Below are 25,627 nucleotides of genomic sequence, written 5' to 3'. Positions count from 1 at the left end.
CTGACTCCATGAGGTTTTCTGTCACCTTTAACCTTCCCATTTCCAGCATTGTTTCCTTGATGACTGGTAGATGATCCATCGAAAGGGCTGAAAGTCATTAAGGTTGTTTATCATAAAGGTTGCTCCCCCTTGTTTCAAGGTGAGCATACAGAAAATAAAGTATTTTGAAGGAAGAGATGATTATTTTATGAATCCGTGAGCGCACATGATGAAAGAAGTACATAATATATATATATTATATATACACCGATTTATTTACTAAGCAAAAATCTGCACGTTATCTGTTGTGTGAAGCATTTAACAAAACATTAAGTGGTATAACAATTTAAGCAAAAAGGTTTTAAACTAATCTAATGCAAAGAGTGTCTTCTAGTAGGACAGTAGTATAAACTCAAGCAATATTATTCATAAGGATATGGAAAACAAACCTAAGATCAGTGACATTGCTGTGAGATGATATATAATCATCTGTTGATGTGTCCTGTGAGCTTGATTTCATATATCAGGTTGTTCAGTTTGTAGTAATCCAGGAAAGTTCGGGCCATGTTTCTACCAAGCTTTACGTCTGTATGAGGAAATTAAGAAACCTTCGCGCTCACATTACACAGATTATTACTGTACTACAAGTGCACCTCTCAGCTGTGGAAACACTGATTCAAAAACACACACACACACACACATTTATTTATTTATTGCTCGGTAAAACAGCAATATAAGGTGACCTTTATATGCATTGGTCTTTAGACTGTTTTATTAAACTTGCCAGCATTTAAGAGTCAAATACCTTGAGCCCACTCCAGCAGTCTGTCTCTGTATTCCTAAAGAGACAGTCGACAACAAAGCGCTATTGGAACGCCTCCTAGGCCCCGGCACAGTCAGAACCTTTAAATCTCTGTTCTGACGTGCCACTTTTAATTGAAAAATAAATAAATAAATACATAAGAGCCTGATTTTCTCCAATCTCGTACTAGTGTGACCATTTGCAGTAAATAACTGGCCAATACCCAGCAGAGCAATGCGGAGAGTAAATAAGCAGGACAGGCGAGCCAGCGCTCAGCTCCTCGTGAGGATAAATCACACGCCTCTCAGTCAAGTCAGGAAAAAAGTGCATCTCATTTCTGCAGTTACTTACAGCCGGAGCTTTATTTAAATTCATGCAGCCCCCCACAAGCCTTTCTTCCACCATGCCCACATTACAGAGCACATCAATTACCAAAAGAACTGCATTAAAGAGCTGTGAGGGCACTTACAATGCAGCTGAAAGAGTGGGAGCCGCTTAACTCCAACAACCACAAGCCAGACAAACGTTAAAACGGAAATAATTCTCTTTTAACCTAAAGGAGTAGTTCATTCGCAAATGAAAATTCTGTCATCGTTTACTCACCCTCATGTCGTTCCAAACCAGACATTTTTCTTTCGCCGAACACAAGAGGAGACAAAGAATGTACTGCACATCCAATCTGTAACCACACATAATGGAGACTGGAGCTTTCAAGCTTTAAAAAAAGATGCAAATGCACTTACTGTAAGCAGTAGTTCATATGACGACAACTCTGATGACATAGAATATAATGATCATAAATGAACAGTGGCATGATGTTTAACTGAACAAACTGAACAAATCATTGTTTTGAGTCAAACATAGTTTTGGCTGATCTCGTCCACAAAAGTGGTCTGAATGACACCAAAATTCGCCTGATAAAGCTCTTAAGTTCAATCACTGACTCAATGATCCGCTCAATGATCAGTGGTTAACATCTCACTAAAGATGAATATTATCAGTGAATATTAGCTTCTATTTGTGTTCGTTTCTCACAGAATATATATAAAGCAGGAGTCACATTTACTACTTTCGTGAATCATTAGCTTCTGCATCTTTTTTGAAGCTTGAAAGCTCCATTACGAGAGTGAAAGAAAGTGACGTGTAGCCAAGTAAGGTGTCCCATACTCAGAATTTGTGCTTTGCATTTAACTCATCCAAGTGTGCACACATCGTAGTGAGTAGGAAACACACACCCAAAGCAGTGAGCAGCCATTTTTGCTGCAGTGCTAGGGGAGCATTTGGGGGTTCGGTGCCTTGCTCAAGAAACTCACTATGGTATTGAAGGTGGAAAAGAGCACTGGTCATTCACTCCTCCCACCAACAATCCTTGCTGGCACCGAGACGCAAACCCATTACCTTTGTGTTGCAAGTCCATCGCTATCACCATTAGGCCAAAGCTGCATTTATGTTACTTTAAATATATTCTTGTGCATTCCACAGAAGAAGGTCAATGATACACATTTGGAACAACATCTTCTGATCATACAGATCATACAATCTGTGTGTTATGGACTATGATGGATGTCTGTGTTGCAGGACATTGGCTCAGAATTGATGTTCCATCAGGATCTGATGAGGAAGGTTTTCTCCAGCTGTGTGTTGTGGTTAACGGGCTGCTCTTTTGGGTCCGGACACTGTTGATGAATGAACACAGAGATGTTATTTTTCACCTTTGGCTGTCAGCCCTTTACCGATGTTCTGAGATGACATGTCTGACTGTCAGGGCTGTTGGAGTGAAACAAGAGCCCTGGAAGAAAAACAAGGTGCAAAGCGATTCAGTCGTTTTTTATTTTTATTTTTCCAATTTCTTCCTGGTCACATAAATCCCGAGGCCATGGCTGGAATCCTATTATCCAAAGCTGTTAACTCATAAACAATCGCTCTTTGATAGGAATGCACCAACCAAAGGACTTTCTGTCATGTCTCGTGCATGTAAATGACACACATATTCACACCCTAAATTACAATTCAATCCATATTCTACTCTGATTTACTTGTGCACTACTGTGTTATTCATTACCGCATCAATCGCAAAATATATTATGACCATTTGTCAGTGAAATAAACAGTCGCTCAACATGACCTTGATTAGTAGAGAGGTCAAAGCGTCTGTGTTTAAACCTTCCATCTGGACTCTCGGCTCCAGCCGTTTGCTCACCCCCCCACCCCACACTCTCCTCCCTCCTCTCTGTGGCCTTGACAGCCACTGCAGTGTACAGAGCCATTCTGGGTTCCATCCCTCACCCAGCAGGGCTAATGGGAACTCTCTCCATGACTCTAGCCCCTGTCTTCACAACCCATCTGGCCAGGGTTGCAAACACTGCAGCCCTCCAAAAACAACGGCTATTTTTGGATGCCAGGCAGGGTAGATGGCACAGTTCACTTTGAAAGGATGACACAGAAGACATGGCATGACATGGCATTTCTGTTATGTTTCTAATGCGCACCTTATAGATTAAGAATGGGGTAAAAGACTGCAAAGAAAATGGCTTCTTCAGTGGTGCTCAATTGGTTTTGCTTTGTAGTGACTCAACACCGTCCCAAAATAGTTTATTATGCAAAATATTGTAATATGGACATGTATTAGAATAATAATAATAATAATAATAAATGAAATAAACACAGTATCATTTAACAAAATGAAAAAAATATGAATTACATAAATGTATAATATTAATAACAATAATAATAAATGAAAATATATATGATAATATTATAAGGAAATGTAACAAAAATTAATTACTTAAATGTATAATAATAAGAAGAGTAAATCAATGATTAAGATAACAGTATGAAAAAGTAAATAAATTGTTTGATTAATAATAATAATCGAAATTTGTTTTTAAAACAATGATACAAAATAATAATCATTATATAATGCAAAATAATATTACTATGCAAAATTAAACGTTAAATACATTAATAATAATAGGAATAAATTAGTCATTAAGATAAAATTATGCAAAATGAAATGATTTTATATAATATGCAAAAAAAAGATTGTTTTGCCAAATAATATAATAATATAATAAATGATAACAAATCCCAAATAATATTACTATGCCAAATTAAACATACATTAATAATAATAGTAATAATAATAAGTAGCTTTTATTATAGTTTTGTTTTAGCACTTCTTAGAACTGACCAGCAATCCATTTTTGATTTGTAACCCACCAGTCGAGAACCACTGGCCTAGTCTGGCAGAAGTAACAAAATATTACGCCAAAGTGTCCTCAAATCTCTCTCATCCATGACATCTTTGCTTTGACCTCGTAAAAAGTTTCATGCTCCCCCTTGCTAAACGGAAATTCTTCCAGCCAGCTTGTGTGTGTGCACATGGAACCCTGACAGAAATAGCCCAGGACCCTGCCGTGCGCAGATGGCCTCTCCACTTGTGATGTCACATCATAACCATTTATAAGAGGAAATATGTGAAGGAAGGTCTGATGAAGAAGGGGAGAAAACTTCATCAGCATCACAGCTGTGAGCGGGACTCTCCTTCGCTCTGATTGGCTGTTGGCCATGGCCCAGCAGCAACCAGAATGCCTAGAACAACCTGGGGAAATGCAAGGTACTGCCAGAACGTGGAATGTGACCTGTAGAGGGACGGAATTTTCCAAAACATCCACCGTTCCACCTGGACAGTAGATGAGAGCTGTTGCATAATAAAGAGACATGAAGGTTAGGCATCCCGTGTGGTGAAGTGGTGACGATCACACAACAGAAGCCAGACTGCAAACATCATTAGACAGAATTACGCTTCACATTTAATCACTCAGATGTGAAGAGAATTCTAATAAATGTTAGAAATGTTAGAAGTAAACAGTTTAAAATCATGAAAATAACCCCATAAACCAGATGTTGTCAGTCATTTTTATATATAAAATTGGGTCTGTGACTATTTCTCGTCAGAAATTCTCACGGGCATTACTTTCCACAAAAACCAATGCATTTTACTCTACTATTCATTCTCTATATATTTTATTATTACTAATGTACACATGTAAATGTCCAATCTTTAGATGAAAGAGAACATCTCGCTTCCTCTGTAGCATCCAATATGGATTGCATTTAACTTAATGCAATCAAGAGTGCTGGATTCTGCACAAATAAGTGCAAGCTGACAGTAGCAGCTGTTTTAGGGCACTCAGTCAGTGATTCTTCTGCATATTTACCCTTTGCAGCAGCTGGCTAAGCTCACTTTGTGTCTATTTTAGCCTACATTTTACATAACGTTTTATGAGATGCTGCATATTTAAAAATAACCTACAACTATAAAATATGCTCAATAAAAAAAATAAAAAAAAAAAATAAATAAAATAAAAAAAATAAATAAATCTCCCCCAAATTTCTATGTATTCTTAATGTTTTTTGTCATCTAAATGGTTAAATACAAAGCAGTTTTATTTGTACCTTTATGAAAATTTACTATATGCATGAATGGAAATACAACAGTTCAAAAGGCTATAAAGTCTATAATCTCAGCATGTGTCTTCACACTATGTTCCAGAAGTCTGGCGGTTTCAGTTAACATATTAATATAACCAGTTTTTTTTTCCCAGATATGTCATAGTAAGTCTCAGTTGCACAATGTTTCATACTGTGTAACATATTGTGCAATTTTAAGTGTTTTTCTAAACAGAAATTCCAACAGAAATGTTTGCATACTGTACCTTAAGTGTTTGTAAGTGTTTGTAAATAGCAGCATGAATTAAATACCACCACGACACATTTTCAAGAAGTCAAGTTTCAAAATGATCTTTCTAAAGTCACCCACAAAGTATTTACAGATTGAGCTATAGCGTCTTCTACGACTTCATTTTCCCGTGGGCTTTAAAGGGTTGAACAGTCCGTGTCATTGATGCGTGTGAGGTTTTTAATGTCATGGGCGTACGCTAGGATGTTTGGATCGATTGCCGTCTTTGTTACGACTCAAGGACAAGTCTCCATGGGGCTGACGAGACAAGACGGAGATGGACGTCTCCATGGCCTGACGAATAATCTGTTTACGGGACTGTGTATTCACACACAAACGCTTCTGTACAGACAAACGGACAATGATGGTCCAATGACAAGAAACAAGTCACCCTGGTCTGGAGCTGGTCGTGTGTTAACAAGCAGACCAATTAGGGACAAGAGTGGCATCAATACAGTGGAGTGACAGGCCTGTCACTGGGGTGTCACAAAGTGCCAATTAACAATGCTAATTAAAACAGCAAACAAGAGCACATAAAGCACGCAGGCATTGTCTCCCTGCTGCTCAAACTCCCAAGTAAGGACCTTTCGTCCAGCCTCCGTAGGGCAAAACTGAAGTTAACAGCTGTAGAGGACAAACTCTGGCTTAGGAAGTGCATTTGCCAGGAATCCGAGCAGGAAATTTGAATGATGCTTCCTAAGTGCCTCAACATTCATCTATGTATTTAATCGAAAAAAATCAATGGGTCACGCACACATACATGCATCCAGACAGTCTACAACGTATATGATGTTACTTGGCAGACCACTTGCTGCCATTTTCCCATCAGGCCCTGGTGTAGTGTTAATAGGAAGGAGATGACCATGAGCAGTGGTGCTAAAGGAATGAGATAAGCACTCTGCTATGAAGTATTGGCTTTAAGAGCAATGCAGAGGCACGGTGGCTGGATTGGCCAAAGGCCAGATCCGACTGCATCCACACAATCAAATCCATTTCATGCCTTAAAGCTCTCAAAGACCAGAACACTGCCGTATCTGATGACCTCTAAAGACAATCTACTCCATAGATAGAGAGCAAGAGAAAACCATATCTATTCTGTTATGACCATTAGATGTTTGTTAACTCATACTGGAAAACACTGAATACATCTAAGCCCTTTTAAAACATTAGCCAAAGAGTATAAAACAATGAACTGATTGAGAACTGACAACTGATGACAGAACATCTCCTTTCCAGACATCCAAATGCTTTTAAAGGGATAGTTGAGCTTAAAATTAAGTTCTGTCATTTTATATTCTGTTTTATATTCCTAACATTTAAGTGTTTCAACCATTTTTGTCCATGTAATGAAAGTCAATGGGGTCCAAAAAGCATTGAACTGGCTTTCATTGAATGGACAAATGAAATATTTGCCAAGATTTATGTTCTACAGAATAAAACCAAAGTCATGAAGATTTGAAACAACACAAGTGTGTGTAAATGATGAACTGTCCCTTTAAGGGTTCATAATAGTAAGTAATTAAACTCTTAATTTATCACTGCGGCAGACATGCCACACATAAAAATTAGAACAGTTAATGAGGCATTAAGAGTGCTGCAGTGAGAAAGCCATTTTGAAAGTGTAGCTCGTAAAGTTACTAGCTATTCATAATGTCATTTAAATATAGCCAAAGCTTTTTTTTTTTTTTTTTTTTTTTACTCACACAAGATAACAAAAAAAAGCTAATTACATTGAGGCTAAGGGGCACTTTTTTTTAAATGATATAATTATCAGATTAAAAGATAATAAAGGCTGATTTAAGAATGAATTTGAGTGACAGCATCAAATTTAAATAAATACCCTTGTCATGCCAAACCTTTCTGGCTTTTTCATTCTTTCTTTTCTTCATGGAACACAAAAGGAGCAATTAACTGGCTGCTTTTTCTGTACAATTACAATAAATAAAAAAAATGAAGCTTTCAAAGTTGAAATAGACACAAAAGCATGAAAATTACATAAAAATGCTGTGGGAATGTTAACAGATATCCTCACTTATCCTCAAAATCTGAAAGGATGAGAAAAATGTTGGGTAACACAATAAAGCCTCATTTGTTAAAATGAACTGTAACATGAGCATTGAAATTAACAATACCTATACAGCATCTCTTAGTTAATCATAATTTCCACATTTATTTACAACTGTAATTTATTATCTAAGATTAACAAATATGAATGAGCATTGTGAAAAATATTCCTCATTGTTAGTTCCTGTTTGCTAATGCATTAACTAATGTTAACAAATGAGACCTTATTGTAAAGTGTTACAGATTGTTTTTCCTGGATCAAGAAAGGACAATGATCCAGGAATATGTCTGTCTTGGGTAAATCACGTTAAGCCTTCTGCAAAGCATGCATATGATTACCACAGTCTCGCTGAGGCCTGTGTTTCCCTGCATTGTTGTATTACAGGTTACTGATAACTCAATTTTCTGGAGGATCTGAAGACCTCTCATCCTTTTTATATTTTATATAAATGGCTACATTTCAAATATACAGTATGAATATGGTCTTGTATTGTCATGTTTGAAATGCTATTATTTGGCATCCAAAAAAGGCCCTACTTATGTTCTTTACTACAGTTCTGCCAATCAGGCTATTGCTCGGGCTGATCTCATTTCAGCAACTGGCAGTTAACTTGAGGATCAATAAAATTGTCTTTAGAAAAGGCTTTGACTGATGTTAAAGGCAGCTGGATCTTCTGAGCTGCCCGATCCGACATTGTGCCTGTAGTGGATCGCTTTATATGTACGACTTGTTCTCAAGACAGCAGTGCAGCATTTAAGCTTGCTGGATCCAAACCGAAGCATCTGACATTGAAGGGCGGAGCTTGATTGAGTGGGATTTTTATAGCTTAGCCCAGGGATAACAGCTCTCTCAGTAGCCGTCTGTAGCCTAAAGGACAAAATAAAATGACATGGTCGCTATAACACAGTGCGGTTTTTCTCTCTCACACTCCTTCTCTCTCCCTTCATTGATGACAGGAAGTAGAAGACTTGTTAATCTGTCAGTCGGTAAAGGGCAGAGGCAAGATTATTATGAATGTCTCTCTGAAACATTCCCCATTTCGGGTGTCTAGCACTAAGCCTAACACTAATCTTTACCCAAAAGTTAAGCTTTAACCTTAACATGTTGTTTCGTTCAAACACCACACCTTTAAATGCCACTGTAATTTTAATAAATCTCCAAACACAGCTTTGATTATGCCATTGAAGATATTCACACAGATCTGATTTAGCCAACTAGGATATCGTTTTGGGTAAACCTTTGTTGGTGATATATATACACCATCAGCGAACAATGATTGGTTAACCCTGACCAGCTTGTCGAGTTTTGATGGATACTGTACTACGCATACGGAAGGTTAACTGATTAATCATTAAACAACAAAATAATACTTTTCTGACCATTACTAGTAATTCAAAATAGTACACAGTTTTAAAAATAAAGCTCTAAACTGATGGGTTTACTATGTATGGGAAATTACAAACTAAAAACATCATGATTTCATCGCTTAGGATGAATCGTAATTCTAACCGATCCCCAAGCACACTTTGCTCATGTCATCTCCAGAAAAAGTTAATCAAAATGAATGTGTCTGCACCACAGATGTCTGCTGAACTCAACAAACCATAACTTTATTCAACATTTTCTGAAGTTCTTAGCACGACGGGCTCTGAGACATCTGTACAAAGTGATCTGAAAGTCACAGAGTGAGCTTGCTCCATCAAAGCATCCAGCTGGGTGTTGAACGAGATCCCAGACTCACTCAGCGCTCACCTGTTTTCGACACTATAATGACTGTGTGCAATCAGAACTTCTCTCCCATGTTATCAAATGAATTTGGGAACAGCACGACTTGGACAAAAAGCATTCCATTATCCCTCATCAATTTATGTTGTTTGCAGATAAATGACGATGAGTGAGATAACTAACAAAATCATTAAACTGATCAGCAGTTTGGGCTATTCAATAACTCAGTTATTCCCAATCAGGATGTACTTTTTATGAAATAAATAAATCAATAAATTATATATATATATATACTGTATATGGTAAAAGAGAAAAATACATTGTATGGATCAAAATTATCGATTTTTCTTTTATGCCAAAAATCATTTAGAGTAAAGATCATGTTCCATGAAGATATTTAGCTAATTTAATAGGATTTATTATTAAAGGATTAATTAGGACCGACGTTGGCCACCCCTGCTGTATATATATATATATAACATTTTAAATAAACAATGCATATTTTATTATACACACACACTTTTTGTTTATATAATGTTGTCTTTCTATGTAACCTTCTATGTAACGTTTTCTATATGCATGTATAGATCGATAATCTTTTATGAAATATATTTGTATTCTTTTTTTTTTCTTAAATTCAAAATTGTTCAGTTAACACATTAAGCTCCTTATAAGTTCAGGTTTTTAACTCAAGTGACTCAAGTGGTCAGTCTAAATTCATAAGAAAGTATCACCACCTGCAGCAGCTTTGTAGAGAGGCACCTTGCCGCCACAGGTATTAACCAGCTTTTATCGCCCAGGGGATGCTGTGACGACAATAAAAAACCAGTTACAGGTTATCAACGACGGGGCCGTGCATCCATCATAAATTTCCTCCTTTTGTGTGACATTACAGGTGCTGATAAATCATTAAATGTGTTAAATTATTCCCTCAGTGCCACTGTTCTATATTGCCGATATGCTTGGTATAATGAGACAAAGGTGGAGCAAAAATGTGAGGAATTGAGCCATTTGACTGAAGGATCTTTCAATGTCTTCGGTCATGGTGAGATCTCTATCCAGGTGGTGCCACTGTCAACATTAGCAGTACATTATGCATGTGTGTGTTTGTTTAGTGAGGTTAGGAAAGGTGAATGAATTCCTTTGCAGGTAATTATAATGTTGTCATTGTTTTGGTTTTTATCGGGGAGTGAAGTCATGTCTGTAAAGGTCTCTGCTGATAATTTGCACGCTCCATAGACCTGCCAACTGGCCTGTAAAAAGTGGCATGTCACATTCTGGTAACCTCTTTGCCCCCAATCTTTGCACTACATGCCACGGCAAATACCCTTCCACTACTGGAGGCTGACACCCTCAACCCTGGCATGCCACACACACAAACTAACACACACTCCCAGATCTACAACGAAATAACCTTTAAAAAGTCACACCATATTCAGTTTTCCTTCAACTATTATTCCATTCTATTACACTAACACTTTAAAATCAGAGGTTTTAAAACCTTTTAATGCCAAAGACCCCAAAATATGATGAAGGCCTTACAAACGATGATATTTTCTAAAATATAAAGGTAGCTACAGAATATATTTTCAGACCAGGGTTATTTTAGTATCACTGACATACGATTATAGTTGCGATTCATATTTTGAGTCATTATATATATATATATTTGATTTGATTTTTGTTTTAGTTGTTTCAGTTATTTACATAAAGTTAAACTAAATTAAAATGAGAAATTTTTCCTTTCCGCTGATTTATTTTTTTATTTTTTTTAATTGTAAACTTTATTTTAATTAACATTTGTTTAATTTAAAGTAACGAAAATTTATTTTTTATTATTTTAGTTAACTGCAATAACCCTGTTTTTGGCTCATTTATGCAAGATTTATAGTTCTTTAAAAATGTTAAATATTAATATACAATATATACACACACATAATGATATTCTCATTATATGAAAAGCTCATAAATGTCTGTGTGTGTGCCCAAATGTGTACAATGTTCTTCTGTAGCAGGTTCCTCGTTGTTAGCTTGTGTTTTGCACAAATAGCACAGCTCACAAATAGGCTTTAACCTGTAGCTACTTCATGGCACAGCTGTTTTAAGGGATGGGGGAAAAAATGCTGTTTCAAGGATAAGGGCCGCACAGGTAAGTTATGACTCTTTCCACTAAGCTGTAAATTGCCTTTTTTGTTGTTTCTATCTTTTCTCTGTCACTAAGGGAAAATAATCTGCAGGGCTGTGAAGTAATTCTACATGGATGGGTTTCTTATTAATGTGACTGGAGCGGCTGGGCCTTGGAGATGACAGCCCAGCGAGGCAGCAGGAGAGCGGAGAGAAAAAGTGAAAGCGATGAGGCATCAGTCAGCAGCTTTACTGCTCGCTCTGAGATAAACATCCAGCAAATAAATAAATTAGTGCAAGAAAGGCCTGTAAATATGAACATCTAGCAGCTGGGTTCATGACCGAGTGATACAGCGGTGAAACGTTCATACATGTGCGCACACACACACACATGCTCAAAGTTCAACCAACCTTTTTCCAATCACTAGAGGGCACTTAAGTTACACACATCTCGAGTTTGCACAAAGACCTTTTAGCCTTCGAATTCACTTCTTTATATAAAGTGGCTTTCATCCTCAGACTCAGATATGAATCTGCACAGAACACCAAAAAAAAAAAAAAAGGTCGCTTTCAGGATCTCTTACAAAAAGGTGTTGATTTAGGCCCAATCCCAATTCTATTTTATACCCCTTCCCCTTGTCCCTTGAAACAGAGTGTCATGGGGTAGGGGAGAAGATATTCCCCTAAGGATTGAGACACCACTACCATGACGTCACACGCCATCATTCGTCATCTAGCTCTTACAATACACACTTATACAGGTGTGCTGGTGTGCATTAGAGCCTTTAATTATCGTTCTGTATTAATGAGCTGCTTACTGACACACACACACACATCAGAAATCGCGCAGCTCACACATCCAGGATAAAATTGCTGTTTTTAAGTAAACTCACTCTAAAAAGATAAACGCACAGACGCAAATACACGCAACTTCCATATCTCTATCCTCTCGAATAGGCAATATTTGAGAAAATGGTTTAGCGATTTCGAATAATTGGGTGGATAAGCCCCCATCAATGTCTACGGCAGTTATCGCCCTGATCAGACAAGAAAATATGCTGTGGCACTATCATGCAGTCTGTAATGATATGACGTAAGCAAATATTAGCCATTTTGCAAACATTTCTTTGAGTAACATGACCGTTAATATGAACTCACAATTGAATGTAACATAAAACAAATGATTACTTTTCGTTAAAATCTTTATTTATGCCAAAAAAGCTTACATTTATGTGTAATTTTGTTCGCTGTAGCAGCCAGGTTTCTGAGATAATTGATACCCATTCGTTTGATGTGTGGTCCCGAAAAATCTTCATTTGAAGGGCTATCTGGTCGTTCCCCTTACCCCTACCCCTCCAACCAAAAGAGAATCGAGACACCCCTACCCCTTCACGTGAATGCGCAAAACGGAGGGGTAGGGGAAAGGGGAAGGGCTAAGGGGAAGAATTGGGATTGGGCGTTAGGGTCTTTCATCTCAGACCCCATAAAATCTGTATTAACTTGAATTCTTCAGTTATCAGTCATTGAAAGTACTTATTAAATATTATTTATCCATCTAGTCAATGCTGAAATCAGTCAGAGCGGACTCTGGGTGGCAATAGTTGACAAGTGCACACACCTGCAGACAAGTGTGTGTTGTGTGTGTGTTTGGGGCAATTGTTTAAGTTCAATTTTAGCTATTTTAAGTCAGCCAAACATGATTCAAACTCCCAACTTCTTCCAATTAAAGGACTAAATATTCCATAAATGCATCAATCTGGTACTAAAAACTTAGAATTGACCCTGATCTTACTAATGGATTGTTTAGATGTTGGTGTTTGCACAGAAGTAGATATTCACACCACATCCTCATTGACATGACTCAATGACAAGAGCGTTTCAGCGCAATTCCGTTGGCTTGCCAACGTCTCTTGTGTGTCTAACAGCCAACCAGGTCAACAAAGCCTCGCTCTCTGATAATGATTTCTAGAATAATTAAAGGATCAATGAGTAAGCATTGCTCGCGGTAAATAAGGGGATAGAGTTGTATGACCAGCATCCAGCTTATATGCAGGCAAGAAAGCAAAGCTTCAATAGAGTGACATTATCACCCCAGCCTTCATTATCGAACCATGACGCTGCCTCAGTATGTCACTTGGTGCACCTACATTGGAGAGATAATTTCAGAAAGTGAGACAGCAGCACAAGTCATTGGCTTTTGTCTACCGAGCTGCAGCATTGATTTGAGAAAATTGGGTCTTTACACCAGCCATATGTTCCTCATGAGAGGGAAAATTCAATGAGATGGAGTTCTCGATCATTTTAGTTGGAGCACATCATAGTTGGAAACATCATTTTTGTTTGCTCGCCACTGAACAAACCAACTCACAAACAACTTAAAACCAAAAGGATCCAGCTCCACTTCAAAGCCACTCTTGTCAATAAAACAACCCATGGTTCCTGTATCTAAACACCCAGAACTTATTCAGTTCACTAGACAGAACAACTCTGTAGAGGCGAAACAAAATGAGACGTTTGTCCTTCATCTGTTCATGCCATCTTCCCTTCCTCCTTCAGTCAGCATTAGACTTCAGGGTCAGAGATACCCTAGGAGAAAGAGAAACGGAAGTGTGCAAGGAGGTCTATAAAAGCTGGAGAAATGTATCTGTGAGCATTCCCATTAATCTCAATGCACACAGTACCAATGCCTTTAACTATTCTGAAACAAGACGTAAGCATACAGGGCAAAATACAGTATGTAAGCAAACACACACACACACACACACACCATTTAAAAGTCTGAGGTCAGCAAGATGTTTTTCAAAGAAGACTCTTATGTATACCAAGGTTGCATTAATTTGATCAAAAAAAGTAATATTGTGAAATAATATTACAGTTTCAAATAACTGTTTCCTATTGTAATATATTTTAAAATGTAATTTCTGTGATGGTAAAGCTGCATTTTCAGGATCATTTCTCCAGTCTTCAGTGTTACATGATCCTTAAGAAATAATTGTAATATAAGTATAGGCTGACATTTCTTATCATCAATATTGAAAATTTATATATAGAATATTTTTAATTTAATAATTTTACTCTTTAATAAAGTTCAAAATAACAAAATATTTAAAGGCATCAAAAAATGATACTGAACCAAATTTTTTAAACAGTACACTGAAAACTATTGTGTAGAATTTACTCTGAAACAATTTTCGCTCAGAAGTAAATTTCACAAATAATTACAAAGAAACAGCACCAAACACATTGAATTAAAGTGTATTAAAGACTGAAGTAGTATTTTCTTGTAAAATATACTACTTCCCATGTTTGTTTATATATGTTTACACTGTGGTCATTTGAGGCATGACATTTCATTTCTCGGCATGTCCCCACATGTGGAGGAATGACTATAAAGTTTACTTGCCTTGAAATACTTAAAACTTCAACTTCCAAAAACAACTGGAGTTTAGTTTTATTTTATCAGGTGAAGGAGGAATGAATGGATACAGCCATCCTCAGTTACGGGACAGGTGAGGTGCTTTCTGCTGTCATGTAGCTGTAGAAGGAGACCTCTAGCGTGTAGCAGTATGATGTGTCGTCCAACAGACCACCCAAGAACTGTTGGCCGGTACCATCCTTGACCACATCACGGTTAAATGATGTACTGGACTGGAGAGGACACACACAGACATAGCACAACAGAATAACGAACACAGTAAAAATAGCGACAAACAAAGAGACATACTTGGGAGCAGGGATGTTGTTTGTGTAGGGAAACCACAAAAATCATTGCTGTGATTGACTGATAACCCTTTCAGTGCCCACCTATCTGCAAGAATGGGTCAAATTAGTGAAAATGGATAGAGTAAACAATTCATTTACTCAGAAACCACCACATATAAAATAGATCAATATGTAAAACTAGTACAAAAGAAAAATTGTTAATAAAACAATTCCTTTTCTCCTCAATTAATAAGACCACCACAAACATATGCTCAGAAGATATCAGCAACTTTTGGCGACTGATAAAAAATAAAAATAGCACAGTACTCAGCCTGAAAAGATTCCCCCCACAAACCCATTTTATCGTACACTAGGCTCAGAGTTGCCATGAATAAGAAGCTATTGATTGGATTTAGGAAACTAATTATGGATTGCATTGGACTGGCCTGATAATTTATGCCACTTTGCCCATTACAGAAGTTTTTATGTATGCTGGCAACTTTTCCCTGCTCTCCACTTTTCCTGCAGCTGTGTGCTTGCTTACACTGCACTCTCTGCGTCTTTTCATGGCTCAGCTATAATGGTTAGTAAATGTTTGCTTTTGCCCAAGAAAGGTGACTGATCTAGTGTCAGTGTGACGTGTAGCTGGTGGCTAAGCGCAGTTGAGACATGACTCTCTCCAGAGGCAGCTCTCCCTCAAAATGCCGGATGAACTTTGGGATGGTTTTGTGCTGAATAGGCAGAGAGAGAAGGCAACATGCCAGCTGGAGACCTGCCCTCTATGCCCATACACACACACACACACACACAAACACACAAACTCATCATGCTGCTTCAGAGAGTTTAGCTTCAAAATACAAGATGCATTATATCCAAAAGCTTAACCTTGCACGCATGCACAAAACACAAACAGCATTTATAGAGGATCATGAATAATGTGGTGACATTTTTTTCAGCGACGTAGAGAATAGTCATGGGCTGTGAAAAGTGTCTCTTTGTGTAAGAATGAGAGAAGTCTGCGAGTTTTAGATGGGTGACTGGGCAGTAAATGTTAGTCCTCTGCCTGCATTCTGCTGGCTGAGCTACTGAAATGTCACACTTCCTGGATGCTGAAGGTCACTGTTGCAGGCTGGAGGAACTGCATGCTGACAAAGAGAGCAACACAGAGCATTAGGGCCGCAGGGAGGGGAGAGGGGGACCTCCACAATGGGACCATTACTGGAGTAAAACTGTAGGTAGGCAAAATACATTGCTGTGTAGAGGTTACACACTGACCACAATTCACCGCCCTCCAGAAAACAAGCACATCCATCCATTCACTTGTTTTATCTATTAATCACTTTAGCAATTTTCCATCTATCTATCTACACATTTCTTTTAATCTACCTATCTATCCATATTTGCACCTGTCTTCTAACCAGTCTACCTGTCTATCTACAGTACCTGTCTGTTCCATCCTTCCACCCACGCCCCTTTTTCCCCATCTGGAGGGTATGACGGTGTACATCGTTACCACGGTATAAAAAGTCACTTAACATATATATTTTTTTATCCACCTTATTTTTTAACCTGGAAGTATGCCACTTTCTGTGAATGTGCGAGACTTCCGGTTCATTATCCGCTGTAGGGAAAGAACAAGAAGAATAGAGTGCAGTAAATGGTAAAACTGTTTAATGCATAAAGCATTATAAATAAAGGCTTGAATGCAATAGTTCATATATATTAATGTATTTATGAATAGAAACAACCTTAAATAATATATAGTTATTGGCATCTTTCTGCCTCTAATGTGTAACATTACAGTTAATTTTTACACATGAGAAAAGCATTCAATATTTACGTGCAAGCAGTTGCCATGATAATTTAACAACCTGCTTGTTAAAGGGTTAGTTTACTCAAAAATGAAAATTCTGTAATTAATTACTCACTCTAATGTCGTTCCAAACCAGTAAGACCTTTGTTCAAATTTGGAACACAAATTAAGATATTTTTGATGAAATCCGAGAGCTTTAAGACCCTGCATTGACAGCAATGCAACTAACATGTTCAAAGTCCAGGAAGGCAGTACTACAGTAGCTCATGCATGTATGTGCATTTCTCTGTTTGCAAACAATGCCACCAGCAGCACAACACACATGCTTTTTACTCAACTTTTGGGTTAATTTTTTTTTTCTTACTCAGTTCCTGGAGGGCCACAGCCCTACAAAGTTTGTTCCAAAATACAAACCACTTAGTTTTTAAATAAGCCTGAATTATCTGGATCAGGTATGTTTAATTAGGGTGGGTGCTAGACTCTGCAGGGCTCTGACCCTCCAGGAACTGAGTTTGACACCCCTGATTTAACCCCACAGCTGGTTTGGTCCATATTTTGACCCATCTACCCATCTTCCTAACTAGCCATTTATCTACCCACATTCCCTTGTATCATCCCTCCATCAATCTATCCATAAATTAGTTTATCCATTTTGCGTATGTCCATTTATCTATCAATCTATCCAACCACACAACATATTAATTTATTAATCAATAATTTTGTATCCATCTGTCCATTCATTTATCCATACATCTGTTCACTACCTATCATCCAAAAGTTTATCAATCAATCCGCTATCAATCTTTGGTTTTTCCATCCATCTATTTGCTTTTAATCACAACACCATGATCATAATGATGAGGCCAAAGATAGAAACAGCCTCTGGAAACTATAATGGAGCCCAGATGAATATTAGGACAAGAAAGAAGAATGCTGAAAGAGTGGAAGGGTGCAATGAGCTGGAAGACACATCCATCCAAACAATCCTTTTGAATTCAGACGACAAATAAACCAGAAGTAAATTTGTAAACAAACAAAGTGAAGAAGACCAACCAATCCTTTTGATTCATGTTATCCCATTCTGACACTGAAAACGGTATGGAAATTACCAATTAATATAGCTGTCAAGAGAAAAAATGAGAAGGGGGCAGAGATATAGAGTATTCAGTCTGTGCCGATGAGTAGATGCAATAATGTCTCTCTAGCTCTGTGTTATGAAGGCACTGGGTGCACGAATGGTTCATGTATCTTTTCAGACGTATATAAACATGTCCTCATCAGAATGCGGTACGTGACTCATCCAAAAGAGATTCACCATGGCAAATGGTTAAAGTGTCTCTGCTCCTCTCATATAGACACCTCATCAGCAATATTGAGTCTGGTTATTGTCTTGCTCTGCAGAATTGAAAAGGTTACTTGCCATCCCCTGGAAAAATAGCTTGTGTTGATGTGCTTCGTCTTGGAAACAAAAAATTTGCTAATTTATGGGCTTGTATTGAATTTTTAGAGAAAATACCAATAACGCTTTTCCATGCGCTGTTTGCTATTGAGTATAGAGCTGAGAGGGAAAAGGCTGACGGAGATGAAGTTCAGCCAATGATTTTCTTTTGCTAAAGAAAAGAGGGAACTAATCAGTGTTAATACAGACTGGAACTTCAATGTTATCTTGTAATGTCATGCTCTACATTTATACTGCTATTCTTAATTTTTTATCTACATGCTGTAACAAATAATGCAATAGTAATGTATTAACAATTTATAATATATTTCACACTGTATTTTTCAGAAATTGGAGTAAATCTATAGCCTAGTGGTTAGTGCATATGCTCCAAAACAATAAAGTGATAAAGCTCAACCAAAAATAAAAAATTGTCACAATAACAACAAAAAATATTTGAAAGAACACTGTGGTTCAAAACATTGACAGAGACAGAGGGCCTTCTGTGGATATTTATAAATTAAATATATTTATATATTTAATTAGCCTACAAAAATTATTATGTATTGCATTCCTTTAATTTGTAATATTTGGCATGTTTATGTGCTGCTGTGCATCCCTGTGTTTAATAAGCAGCATGTACGCGCGTTGCAGACCAGCCTATACTAACATGCTCTTTAAATAACAAAGAAAAAATATTGTTCCAGACTTTAGACCAGGTTTGAGTTGGTCTATGGCGCAGTCTATTTTCAACTCCTTAAAATAGCACTGCGCCAGCGAAGCGCCTGAGCTCTTTTTTAGACCAGCATGCCCATGGGCGAACAAATGGGTGCACATGCATTTGCTAATTAAACGACGTGACACTGGACGGGGAAATGCGAACGGCGCCGGACTGAAACTAGCAAACACACTTGCGCTGTGCCTTGCGTTACACTGCGACGGGTGTATTATAGGGCCCTGAAAAAACATATAGGTTTGCAACAATTTGTAAATTATGTCACTATTTTCATTTTTGATTTAACTATCTCTTTTTAAGCCAAGGTGTTTATGAAGGAAACGTTAACACTTCTTTATATACATAAAAGTATCAAAAAGTCCAAAAATTCAATAGGCGCAAACACGGATGAAAAAGACTAACAAACTGACAATCTTACAACAGTTTGAGGGACTTCTTTGTGGGGTTATTTATTTATTTCTTTTTTTAACAAAAGAGCACTAAAGCCACTTTCACACCAACTATAACTATAAAGATAACGATACTAGCGCCCACACCAGCCAAGGTCAGAAGGTCAGAAATGAACCATGGCCACACCAGCTCTTTTGTCATAAGCCTGTTTATTATGGCACACGTGCGTCTGCCCCTTTAAACACTCAAGCTCGTCACATCAGGATTGAATTCTGATTGGCTGTCAGTGTATTATCGTTCATCAGCTGAAAAAAAAAAAAGGGTACTATAACAATTAATATAACTATTAATCGTTATAGTTATGCTGTGAACTCGCAATTATTTAATACTGAGAAAGATTTTTAGAGCTATATTTTTATCGTTATCCTTGTAGTTATCATGTTTGGTGTGAACGGACCTTAAAAGGTAAAATGCGCTAGAATGGTAATACTGTACCCATGAAACTCACTAGAGAGAAGTCAGGTGCGTTTTGGCACAGGAGTCGAGGAAACACGGCCTGTCTCTGCCCTCTCTCCTCTTCCTCAAAGACATTACCATGCATGAAACCATTCATCATGGTGGAGTGTGTGAGCACATCGATGTAGAACTCCAAACTCACTTTCTGTCAATCAGATGGAGAGAGACAGTGATTGACAGAGATCAGACAGACAAGTAGAAAGATAAACAGGCAGAACACATACTCTGAACTATATTTAAAAGAAAGAAAGAAATCACCAACAAGAGAAAATTTATTTATAAAAAATCTGTACATTGATATTCATAATATTCATAATATATATTACAGTTCAAAAGTTTGGGGTCAGAAAGGATTTTAAGAAATTTGGATTTTTAATCAGAAAGGATGACCAAAATGACGGTAAAGACAAAGTAAAATTTTTCTATTGTAAATACAGTTTTTAAAAAAAAGATTTCTGTAGAATCTTGTGACATAAAAGACATGAAAGAAAATTCAGCTTTGCCATTACAGAAATAAATAGCATTTTAAACTTATCAAAAAAGGAAACTCCGTGTTTCCAATAATATTTAACAAAATTACTATTTTGATGACAACACAGACAACAGGAGATTGACTGTCCATAGAAAAACAGCAAGCCAACATCTCAAATATTAAACTATCAAACTATGCTGTGGTTTCACACCACCGATGTTCTGAGTGCAAAAATAAGCACAGCATTATTCATCCCGGTCCTGTGAAAGAGCAACAACACTCCTGGGCGTTTTATAGAACAGCTGTCACAACTGCCACAGTTTAGGGGGATTCATTCAAGTTCCTGAGTCAGCAAGCGAAGCAGGTACGCCTCACTACCTCAACCATCGGCCGGATTTCAGACGTTTAACGCAGAATAAATGATTAATATGGACCAAGAAACACATACAATCATATTTGTCAGCAAAAAACAAAATCACATAGCAGAAATTCAATTCGGGAAACAAATGGCAAGGTGTCACCGTAAAGAAACATCTCAACAAAGAAGATCGAAAATGTGTATACTTCTGTGAAAACAGTATAAACAGACACAGCGAAAAGTGTTTACATCCTCAAAAAAGCCTTTAAAGTGCTCAGAGAATGGACAATCCTTCAGATACGCCTCCCACACACCATTTTGGCTCTGTGTTGTCTCGGTTACAGTCTAACAGCAATGCAGTGCAGGAAACTGCTGCTCCATCATGGCTGCCATATCATTAAGCTTGCACTTAGCAAGATGATGAGAGAGACACTTGTGTGTGGTTTTATGTGTCGAGAGAGGATCAGAATGAGATGTGTCGCCATGCGGAGGGCTGCCGTTTGATGGGACTCATCGCCGTGTGTGTCTTATTGTGTGGGTGAGTTAGAAAGAGTCAGTCACAGCACTTCGGTGATAAGGCATCAAAGGGAGCATCTATAAGGCAACATAGTAATGGCTGCCTATCTCTCTCGATCCGTTGTGTACATTGTACGCATCTGATGCAGGCATAATAGGGCCGACTCCTCTACCCTTTGACCCCCTCCCAGGCTCTCTCCATCCACACTGAACCTTTTCTTTTTTCATTACGCATTCGGAAGCACACCTCGAATCCCGCGGGTCGTCGGGAGTGGGAGGTAAAGCAGAAGAGAGAGCGAGAAAGAAAGAGAAACATCAGGAGTCAATGGCCGAGAGAAAGAGAGAGAGAGAGAGAGATGCGAATGGGGGGGGAGAGATTGGGCAGTACCCGGTGCTTGAAATTCTGCTCACAGCCAAAGCAATTTCCTAGTGAGCGCGGGGCTGTCAGGCCTCCGATGGCAGGCGGTGAAATATGGTGGCTGAGAGCGGGGCGGCTGCACGCATGCCAGTCTGATGGATGGAGCCTGCAAGGAAGAGGGAGAAACAACACACAGACAAAAAAAAAAAGAGGAGGAGGACGGAAAACGAGAGAGAGAGAGAGAGAGGCTCTGGTCACTGTTAAGGTAGCTCCATCAGCTCCTTCAAGGGGTTCCCAGTGTGTGCGTAACTGTCTAATCGCCCACATATTCCCTGTGCATTACAAAATTCGGGGTGGGGCCACTGACTTTACTCACATCTTCACACACACACATTCATGACCTTTTTTTGTGCTCAAAGAGATGCTTAAGATCACACATTGTCTAATGGCACTGTATGCAGACTATATATAACATGCACCTTCAGCAAGGTCCGCTGGCTCATTTTGCAGCGTTAACAACATAATTAAGAGTGCTCCACTCTGCAAGAGCTGTTCTCTACCTTCAGGTTAGAAGTAACCTTTCAACACTGATCTGGGACCAGGTGCCTTTTACAAAAGCCGAAAATGAAAATGAATTTGAGGACATGGAAAAAAACAACAACAAATGGAGTCATTAAAATAATATTATAACTTCATACCCAATACAAAAAATTTATGAAATCTATGGTACATTGCTGTCAACAAATCAGTGTTGTTGTTGTTGTTGTTAACTAAAAATAATTATTTTACTTTTTAATTATTTTAGAATTTGAATGTATAATTAAATGCTTAATATTTAAATAATATTATGATAATTAATATTATCACACAATTCCAATACGGTTATTAAAATCCCATAAATATGATTACCATATTCATTGTGAACTGAGAATTATCCCCTATATAAAGACATGAAAACATACTGCATAGTAAGAACGACTCTTCCTGTGGCATTGAAACATCATCTTTCAAGGTGAAAATTACATCCGTCTTGAAATTCTGACTTGATTATCCTTATACAATATAAAGGACGTTCAAGACAGAAAAGTACAGTCACCATCTACAGCCCTGAGTGTCAACAAACAGACAGCCAATCACGCACTCTTAATGTGCTGTCAATCAATGGGGGACAATGCTACGCTAGCTTAATACTGATTGATTGTTCAATTAGCATGCATTTCTGACCTCCAGATTTGTTTATTTGAATTTGTAATTAAGCAATTAAGGGCAATTAAGAAATTAGGAATATGAAAAGAGAGCATAATTTCAGTGTTGATGTGTTGATTATTCAAGTACATATATAAAAAAGCCCATCACACTTTTTTTCCATGTGAGGATAGCAGACAACATCTATCTCTTCCTTAGAGTAGAAATGGAAGGTCAAAAGAATTTAGTTGGACGAGCACTTATCTTAAGGAATAGTAATTAGACTGGGCTGTTAAGGCCCATAAATGCTCTGCTTATCTGTATGAATTAAGAAATGGTGCTGATTTAAGCAGGATTAGAAGCTGATGCATTTAACCACAGAGCACTTAGCGTCAGCAATACCTAGGAAGAGAGGACGCAACAGATTCTGCTCAGAAGTTTGTCCATCTTCCACAGAAGAGGATAATGCAGGACTTGAAATACAGTTGTTGTGTGATGTGGAAAATATTCTGATTGAGGTCAAAACTTACAAATACATGCAAAGCGAAAGCAGAGAAGGAAAGATGGAAGGAACCTGTGTGTGTGATCGCTGAAAAGACAGCTCATCAGACAGAGTTCAGATTATATCTTGCTTTTCAGATGTTTGCTAGGGTGGAAAATGGCAGCGTTCCATAGTGCGACAGTTTTCATTCTCCTTACTTTCTTCCTTCATTAGAGATGCTACACAGCTCTTCAGCTCAACACAGATGTGGCTTCAGATTCGAGCTGGGTAAAATAGCTACTTCTCTCTCTCTCTCTCTCTCTCTCTCTCTCTCTCACACACACACACACACACACTAACACACACACACAAACAGTATATATAATGCATGAAAGCGCATGAAATTGGTCATAATTTTATGTAAATATTTGTTCATTGTTACTATTTCAGATTCTATTCTTTTGAATTTTAATCAAAGAATCCTGGGGAAAAAAAGATTACAGTTTTAAACAAAAATAAATAAGCAGCACAACTGTTTTTACAATTGATAATAATAAGAAATGTTTCTTGAGCACAAAAATCTGAATATTAGAATGATTTCTGAAGGATCATTTGACACTGAAGATTGGAGTAATGATGCTGAAAATTCATTATACAGAAAAAAAAGAGTACTATAATAGCACTTTAACAGTCAAATATACGTTTTCGCTGTATTTTTAATAAAGTAATTAATTTGAGCTGTAGTGTATATATTTTTGTTCACATTTGCTCTGGAGTGGCTCAAAAATTGTCAGATTTTTCCACCCATTATTATTTCCAATCAGATAAAGAATGGAGAGGAAATACTGATGATACAGAATATTATTCACTCATTTTTATTTATATGAGGGAGTAACTGTGGAACTTGGTTTTTGGTAAAAGTAATAATCAAATAAAATCCATACCAACCATTTCTGATCAAACATAAAAAACTCATATGATTTGTTTCTGACTTCTCTTATGAAAAATATGAGAGAGAAAGAAAGAGAGAAAAAAGTCTGGATATTTCAGAGATTCACTGAATGTGAGATGACGGAAGGACAGAGGACAGGAAGTGATGATGGACGTAAATTGCCCGTAAATCTCAGCAATCGCTTCGAAAGGTGCGTCTGACACCAGAGGACGTCTCAACTCTCTCTTTCTCTCTCATTCTCTCACAAGACCGCTTTCTGCCACTATCAGAATCACACACAATGGCTCATACACACACACACGCACACACACACACACACAGAGAGCAGCAGGAACACAGGGAAGGGGGGTTTCAAGGTGCAATATTCATCTGGCCAGTCTGACAGGATTTAATACATTTGTTTCAGACGGAAAATTAATTTTCTAATATTAAAAAGGTCAGAAATGAACCATGGCAACACCGGCCCCTTTGTCATCTTTAACAAATTATCCAAAATGCTGCTGTCAGATTGGTGGGGATATCTGGGCCATGATGAATGATCGAGGTAATCAGCCAATCAAAAAGAATCCGTCTCTCTCCATGATAAATGTGCTGGAAAAGTAGCGTTTTACGCGGGAGATGGGTCCATTTGTTTCCTTACTTTTTCCCTCTCTCTGATGCTCTCTCGTTCTCTTTCATTTTTCCTAAACAAATACTTGGTGCTCATGGACAGATTATATACACATGCATCACTAACTTTAAGTCATGTTCTCACCTGCTCACTCGAGAGTGTAATATGGCGAATTGTTTCAGTTTAAAAACCACTCAGGTGACTTTAGTACTCAAAGAGATAGATTGAACACAAAGTCACATCAATGAGGTGTTCAAAATGTTCCTAAATATGGGCTTGTTTCTGGCAAAAACCAAAAAAAACTTCAATGACACCACTGAAAAAAGGCAATGAAACAAACTGAATAATTAGGACCAAAATAGCTGTATCCTCAATGCAAATACAAAGTCACTGCCAGTATAAACTGTTAATAGAAACAGAGTAATAGAAATGTAATAAACTTTATATTAGTAACTGGTATAATTTGAGCAGTGGTGTTAAGTGCTCTTTCTGCCAACACAGGTTTAAACATATTTGGCTTAGTATGGTATGCAAAGTGTGCTAAAGTTTTTGTGTGCAGTTGAATATGAGAGTTTGTCTGTGTGGAAGGATGCATTTTCTTAAAAAAAAAAAAAATCAGAAAGTGCTTAATCTACTTAACCGTCAAACACATATTTTTCAATCC

The 25,627-nt window shown here is 37.6% G+C and overlaps 1 pseudogene; it reads right to left on the bottom strand.

The window, feature by feature from the left end:
* Nucleotides 1–391: 391 nt before the first annotated feature.
* The window catches only part of LOC128018845 (cytosolic carboxypeptidase 6-like), a 321,358-nt pseudogene continuing 296,122 nt past the window's right edge, over nucleotides 392–25,627 (bottom strand).

The sequence above is a fragment of the Carassius gibelio genome, chromosome A8 (assembly GCF_023724105.1).
Source record: "Carassius gibelio isolate Cgi1373 ecotype wild population from Czech Republic chromosome A8, carGib1.2-hapl.c, whole genome shotgun sequence".
Taxonomy (NCBI): Eukaryota; Metazoa; Chordata; class Actinopteri; order Cypriniformes; family Cyprinidae; genus Carassius; species Carassius gibelio.
This window is presented reverse-complemented; position numbering and strand designations above follow the sequence as displayed.